The sequence below is a fragment of the Rhinoraja longicauda genome, chromosome 33 (genome assembly GCF_053455715.1).
Source record: "Rhinoraja longicauda isolate Sanriku21f chromosome 33, sRhiLon1.1, whole genome shotgun sequence".
NCBI classification, from domain to species: domain Eukaryota; kingdom Metazoa; phylum Chordata; class Chondrichthyes; order Rajiformes; family Arhynchobatidae; genus Rhinoraja; species Rhinoraja longicauda.
In genome coordinates, this window is record NC_135985.1 from 9,094,959 (window position 1) to 9,101,959 (window position 7,001).

Here is a 7,001-nt window from a genome sequence, read left to right on the forward strand (position 1 = left end):
CAGTGTGGCCCGTTGTCAATTAGCAAATATTCCAAGAGAACATATCACAAGGCTCAATATTTCAGGATCCACGTTCAGTGTGGTTTGGATGATCATTGTTCGTGTTTTGTTACTGCAGATTTCATTAGATAGATTCAGGTGGACTATTACGAGCTGTTAGACTAAACACTCTTTGATTTTGTGACTAGCAATCATCTTAATTGGACATCACAGCTGCAGTGTGAAGCAAGTTTGATACAAACCATAACAAAGAATCATACAGCACAGGCCATTCCACCCACAACGTCTGTGCCAAATATGAGACCAAGATAAAGTGATATCATCTGCTCACACATAATTCATGTCCCTCCATTCCCTGCATATTTACGTGTCTGTCTGGAGGCCTCTTAACTGACACTATCTGCCTCTACCACGACCCTTATTCCAGGCACCCACCACCTTCTATGTAAAATTCTTGCCCCACTCATCTCCTTTAAACTTTTTCACTCTCAGCTTAAAGCTGTGCACTCTAATCTTCGCCATTTCCATCTTGGGTACAAAGTTCTGACTTCTACCTGGTCTGTGCCTTTCACAGTTGTATATATTTACAATCAAGTCTCGCCTCAACCTCGGGCGCTCCAGAGAAAAAAATCCAAGAATGTCCAACCTCTCCTTGTAACTTATACCCTCCAATCTATGCAGCACTCCGGTAAAGATCTTCTGCACCCTCTCCAAAGCCTTCACATCCTTCCTGTAACGAGGCGACCAGAACTGCACACAATACTCCAAATGCAGCCCAACCAAAGTCCAATAAAGCTGCAAAGCTCATGACTTGCTGACTCTTATGCTCAATGTTTCGACGAAAGCTGCCAAGCATTCTATATGCCTTCTGTACCACTCTACCGTGTATGTTACCATTTTCAGAGAGCATTGGGCTTGGACCCCAAATCCCCCAGTACTTCAATTGATCGAGTTGAAGTGGGGGGAGGGGGAGGGGGTGATCTGTGATGGATTGGGCTACATCCATAACTGCAATTTCTTATGGCCTGGGGCTGGGCAATTGCCAAACCAGGTCATGATGCATACCGATAGGGTGTTTTCTATGGTGTATCCGTACAAATTGATAAGACCCATTGGAGACATGCCGAATTTCCTTTATTTTCTGAGGAAGTAGAGGCATTGTTGTGCTTTCCTGACCGTAGCATCGACGTGGCAGTTAATAAAGTATATGGGATTCTGGGCTTCATGAATTGAGGCAGAGTTTCAAGACGGAGAGATTCCATAAAACACTCAACCCCTGTAAAACATTGGCTCGTCCACAACTAGGATGGTGCCTCTGGTCACCATATTTCAGATAGAATGTCAAGACCCCCAGAAAATGCAGGAAAGATTCCGTTGGAATTGTTCCATTAACAAGCTGCAAGGTTAGAGCGGGAGACCGTGGCTGTTCCCTTTGGAGCAGTGGAGGTTGAGAGGAGATTTAGTAGAGGTGTTGAAGGCCAGGAACGGTTTAGAGAGAGTAAATAGAAAAACGAATTCAATAAATGGATCAATTGACAGGGGCGCCAATTTAAAGTGACGGGAAAAAGATAATGAGGAAATAGTGAGATAAAAGATGCCCTCACAGAACAGTTGCGATCAATACCAGCAGGGACATAGCCAACCCGAGCTTTCACAAAAGGAATCGGAATGGCGGGGCTTTGGGCCAAGAGTGGTGAGCTGGGTCCGATGGGAAGGCAGTGGCGTTTGGATGGATCAAATGGTCTCCTCCTGTGCTTGTGAAATGCTTTAATGTAAAGGCCATGGTACAACGTAGACCACGAATCCCTGTATATCTCTCTCTTCAGAAAACATATTTTGCATTTTTCAAGTGCTTTCACCAACTGATAATTGCCGAGCCTGGATTCAAGAATGCAGATACGTGATTACTTTCCTTTTTCATCTGCGTGTGGAATGTTGCTGGGTGAAACTGAAGCGTTGAGAGCCCGGGCAAGTTTTCAACATTAAAACTATAGCAATCTCATTCTCTATATCTTGTGATGAATGGCGTTTGCAAATTCTGCAGGGGGGTGGGGTGGATGGAGGGGCAGACAGGCGCTCTGATAGAAGTACAGGATTAGACCGAAACAAGGCAGAATTGAGGATCTAAAAAACAAAGAGCAGGTAGATCATAAGATCATAAGTGATAGGAATAGAATTAGGCCATTCGGCCCATCAAGACTACTCCGCCATTCAATCATGGCTGATCTATACCACCCTTCCCAACCCCATTCTCCGGCCTCCTTCCCATAACCTCTGACACCTGTACTAATCAAGAATCTATCTATCTCTGCCTTAAAAGATATCCACTGACTTGGCCTCCACGGCCTTCTGTGGCAAATAATTCCACAGATTCGCCATCATAGATTCATGAAAGTATCACCAGAGCACAATACGTGAACATTCTTTCCGTATGTCAGTGGTACGGAAGGGGTGCTAACATTGGAAGGTGCAGCGGGTGTTAGAGGGAGGAGAGTTAACAATCAGCAAAGACGAACGAGAACAAAATTCAGGACACAGATAAATAAAAATGAAGTTAGACAAAGTGAAATTAAACCAACACAAACCTTCAGAGTTAAACGGTGTTTATCCTTTGAGTCAAGCAGTCACCCTGCCTAAAATGGCAACTTTCCCAGACTTCCATTGAAGAATCGTGAACTCAAGTCACCCTAACAACCTTGTGACATTATAGACAATAGACTATAGATGCAGGAGTAGGCCATTCGGCCCTTCGAGCCAGCACCGCCATTCAATGTGATCATGGCTGATCATTCTCAATCAGTATCCCGTTCCTGCCTTTTTTTTTTTCTTCTTTTTTTTTCAATAGGCGCAGGAGGAGGCCATTCGGCCCTTCGAGCCAGCACCGCCATTCAATGTGATCATGGCTGATCATTCTCAATCAGTACCCCGTTCCTGCCCTCTCCCCATACCCCCTGACTCCGCTATCCTTAAGAGCTCTGTCTAGTCACTGAGGTACAGTGAAAAGCTAACAGCTAATGAACCAGCATCTGCAGTTCCTTGTGTTCACCTGGGTGAATTAAAGTTGATTTGTGATTCTCGTCACAGTCTGAAGTCTGAAGAAAGGTTTCGACCCATGGGTCTCAATCCATGTTCTCCAGAGATGCTGCCTGACCCGCTGAGTTACTCCAGCACTATGTGAAACGTCACCTATCCATGTTCTCCAGAGAAACATAGAAAATAGGTGCAGGAGTGGGCCATTCGGCCCTTCGAGCCTGCACCGCCATTCAATATGATCATGGCTGATCATCCAACTCAGTATCCCGTACCTGCCTTCTCTCCATACCCCCTGATCCCTTTAGCCACAAGGGCCACATCTAACTCCCTCTTAAATATAGCCAATGGGCCTTCTCCCCATACCCCCTGACTCCGCTATCCTTAAGAGCTCTATCTAGCTCTCTCTTGAATGTATTCAGAGAATTGGCCTCCACGGCCCTCTGAGGCAGAGAATTCCACAGATTCACAACTCTCTGACTGAAAAAGTTTTTCCTCATCTCTGTTCTAAATGGCTTACCCCTTATTCTTAAACTGTGGCCCCTGGTTCTGGACTCTCCCAACATTGGGAACATGTTTCCTGCCTCTAACGTGCCCAACCCCTTAATAATCTTATACGTTTCGATAAGATCCCCTCTCATCCTTCTAAATTATGTACTTGGTATTGGATTACTATTGTCATGTGCACTGAGAAACAGTGAAAAGCTTTGTTTGGCTGTCGTCCTGTCAAACCAACTACACGCGAGGACAATCAGGCCATGCACGTATAAACAGGTGGTGCAAAGCGAAAAATACCAGTGCAGAATATAATGTTACAGCGTTGCAGCTTTAGATCTCCAAATGTCATCTGATTAAGTTCTATCAAAAGCAAATGAAAATTAAATCTGGGGGGGGGGGGGGGTCGTGTTAAGATCTTGGGTGTGTTTGGATTAAGACTGGAGTGAGACGGACAGGTTGGAGTTGCAATGTGTGTTGGTGTTCTGTACGCTCAGCACAAGGTACATGCACTGATAACGCTAACCCACATAGTTAGGACAGTGCAGGTCGGTGTTAATTCCGCATACAAATATTGTTCAGAGTGAAGAGTGCATGGCTCAAGGTTCCGACCAGAAACGGCACCCATCCTTTTTCTCCCGGCCCGGCACGCTGAGTTACTCTAGCACTTTGTGTCTATTTCTGTTTCAGAGTTGGTTGCGCTTAGTTTATCGAGCCTGCCTTCCTCGGCTCCGAGATAACAAGGAAGCGGTCAAACAGGAGATAGAGCGCAGAGGGGCGCGGAGTGACGGAGGACTGAAGGGACATGGGCCGTTCTGCCTTGAAATGAATTGTTTACAAGGAGTCCAGAACAAGGGGCCACAGTTTAAGAATAAGGGGTAGGCCATTTAGAACTGAGATGAGGAAAAACTTTTTCAGTCAGAGAGTTGCGAATCTGTGGAATTCTCTGCCTCTGAAGGCAGTGGAGGCCAATTCTCTAAATGCATTCAAGAGAGAGCTAGATAGAGCTCTTAAGGATAGCGGAGTCAGGGGGTATGGGGAGAAAGCAGGAATGGGGCACTGATTGAGAATGATCAGCCATGATCTCATTGAATGGCGGTGCTGGCTCGAAGGGCCGAATGGCCTCCTCCTGCACCTATTGTCTATTGACTATAAGATCACTAAGAGGGGCACATTAGCTGAAACTGTGCATTTAAGGCACTGCTTTAAATTCTGGGGTGGGAGACAAAGGGACTCATTCAAACCGACGATTGACACAAAAAGGTGGAGTAACTCATTGGGACCGGCAGCATCTCTGGAAAGAAGGAATGGGTGACTTTCCTGGTCGGGACCCTTTCTCAGACCCGAAACGTCACCCAATCCTTCTCTCCAGAGATGCTGCCTGTCCCGTGGAGTTCCTCTAGCTTTTGTTTTTGTGTCTACCTTTGGTTTAAACCAGCATCTGCAGTTCCTTCTTCCTCATTCAAACGGTCACAGATGACTCCGGAATCACCGTTAGAGTAACTTTTTCTTGCAGTCCCAATTAATGCCCGTGATGAACTGATCAATATTGTCACTGAATTCCATCCAATGACCCCACATATATAACATGATCTGGTCATCATTCCAATACTTTAATGCTACTTAAGACTATTTGAATATATTAAGCTCAGTAAAACCGAATTTAAATAAATAAAGGTGACTCTGGCTTTTATCATTCCATCCCAGTGAAACTGCTAAACATATTTTGGGGGATTGTTTAAATATTTATTTAATAAAACGACCACTGAGCGCCATCAAAATGAAAGTGGAAGTTTAATGCAGGTTTAAGCGTCCTTAATCCAACTTGTAAAAACAACGGAGGTTTGAAAAGAATTGAAAATTAAAAAGTGCAGAATGTTCGAAATCTAACACGTAGATTCACATAGATAACACACGGAATCTAACACATAGATAGAGGCAGAGATAGATGTATTCTTGATCAGTACGGGTGTCAGGGGTTATGGGAAAAGGCAGGAGAATGGGGTTAGGAGGGAGAGATAGATCAGCGATGTAGACTTGATGGGCCGAATGGCCTAATTCTGCTCCTATCACTTATGACCTTATGACATAGATTCACATAAATGACACACGAAATCTAACACGTCGTGCAGCCGGAGTGTCTGTGGAACACAGTGAACGTTTCAGGCCACAGCCTCACACGGCATGAAATCGAGCCAGAGTCCAGGCTGACCCCTCTAACGTTAGAGCGGTCAGCCTACACCACTATGTTTTTCTCACATTGTCAACAATCATCCCACACTTACACAGTCCGGCATTTAACCCGAAGATAGGCACAGAGTACTGGAGTAACTCAGCGGGACAGGCAGCATCTCTGGAGAGAAGGGATGGGTGACGTTTCGGGTCGAGACCCTTCTTTAGATCCCTGGTATTTATCTCGACCCGAAATGTCACCCATTCCTTCTCTCCAGAGATGCTGCCTGACCCGCTGAGTTACTCCAGCAGTTTGTGTCTATCTTCGGTTTAAACCAGCATCTGCAGTTCCTTCCCACACACCTGGTATTTAACCCACCGATCTGGTCATCTTTCGGATGTGGGAGGAAACCGGAGCGACAGGGGGAAACAACTATGCCATGGGTGGTAAACGCCAAACATTATCTCTGTTTCTCTTTCCTCAGATGCTGCCTGACTAACTGCGATCTTCCAGCATTTGTTGTTGGGTTTTCTTTCTTCAAATAACCGGCAGCTTTCCAACTGGTGACTTGGAATTGAATAGTTTTTGAGCCCACGTTACTTCCCTCCATATAAAATGGACAATTAATACTTTAACAATTAACTTCCAATAGTTTATTTGAACTATTCCCTCCGTTTATCCACACTCAATTTCCCAGTCTTTCCGATCCGCCCAGAAACTCTTTGTATCTCAAACTCTATCCACTGCCTTCTGAAATATATTTAGTGAAGAACTAGTCCAAGTGGACCCGTTGGGCCCAAACCTCTCCTGCATTGGTGCAGCACCCTCTCCTCCCCCCCCCCCTCCCCGCTCCCCCCACCTCCCCCACTCCCCCCTCCCCCACTCCCCCCACCTCCCCCACTCCCCCCACCTCCCCCACTCCCCCCTCCCCCACTCCCCCCACCTCCCCCACTCCCCCCTCCCCGCTCCCCCCACCTCCCCCACTCCCCCCTCCCCCACTCCCCCCACCTCCCCCACTCCCCCTCCCCCACTCCCCCCACCTCCCCCACTCCCCCCTCCCCGCTCCCCCCACCTCCCCCACTCCCCCACTCCCCCCACCTCCCCCACTCCCCCCTCCCCTTCCCCTGGAGACTGTGAAGGGCTGAGGGGGAGAAGGGGAGGTGTCCTGGCCAGAGGGAGCGCCGGCTTCTCTGCTCCCGCCCCGACCCGACCCCCGCTCGCCCCTGGCCACTCGGCCCTCCGCTGCCCGCCCGGCGGCTCCATTCTTGTTTCCGTGACGGTGTGAGTGGCGACTTCCTTACAA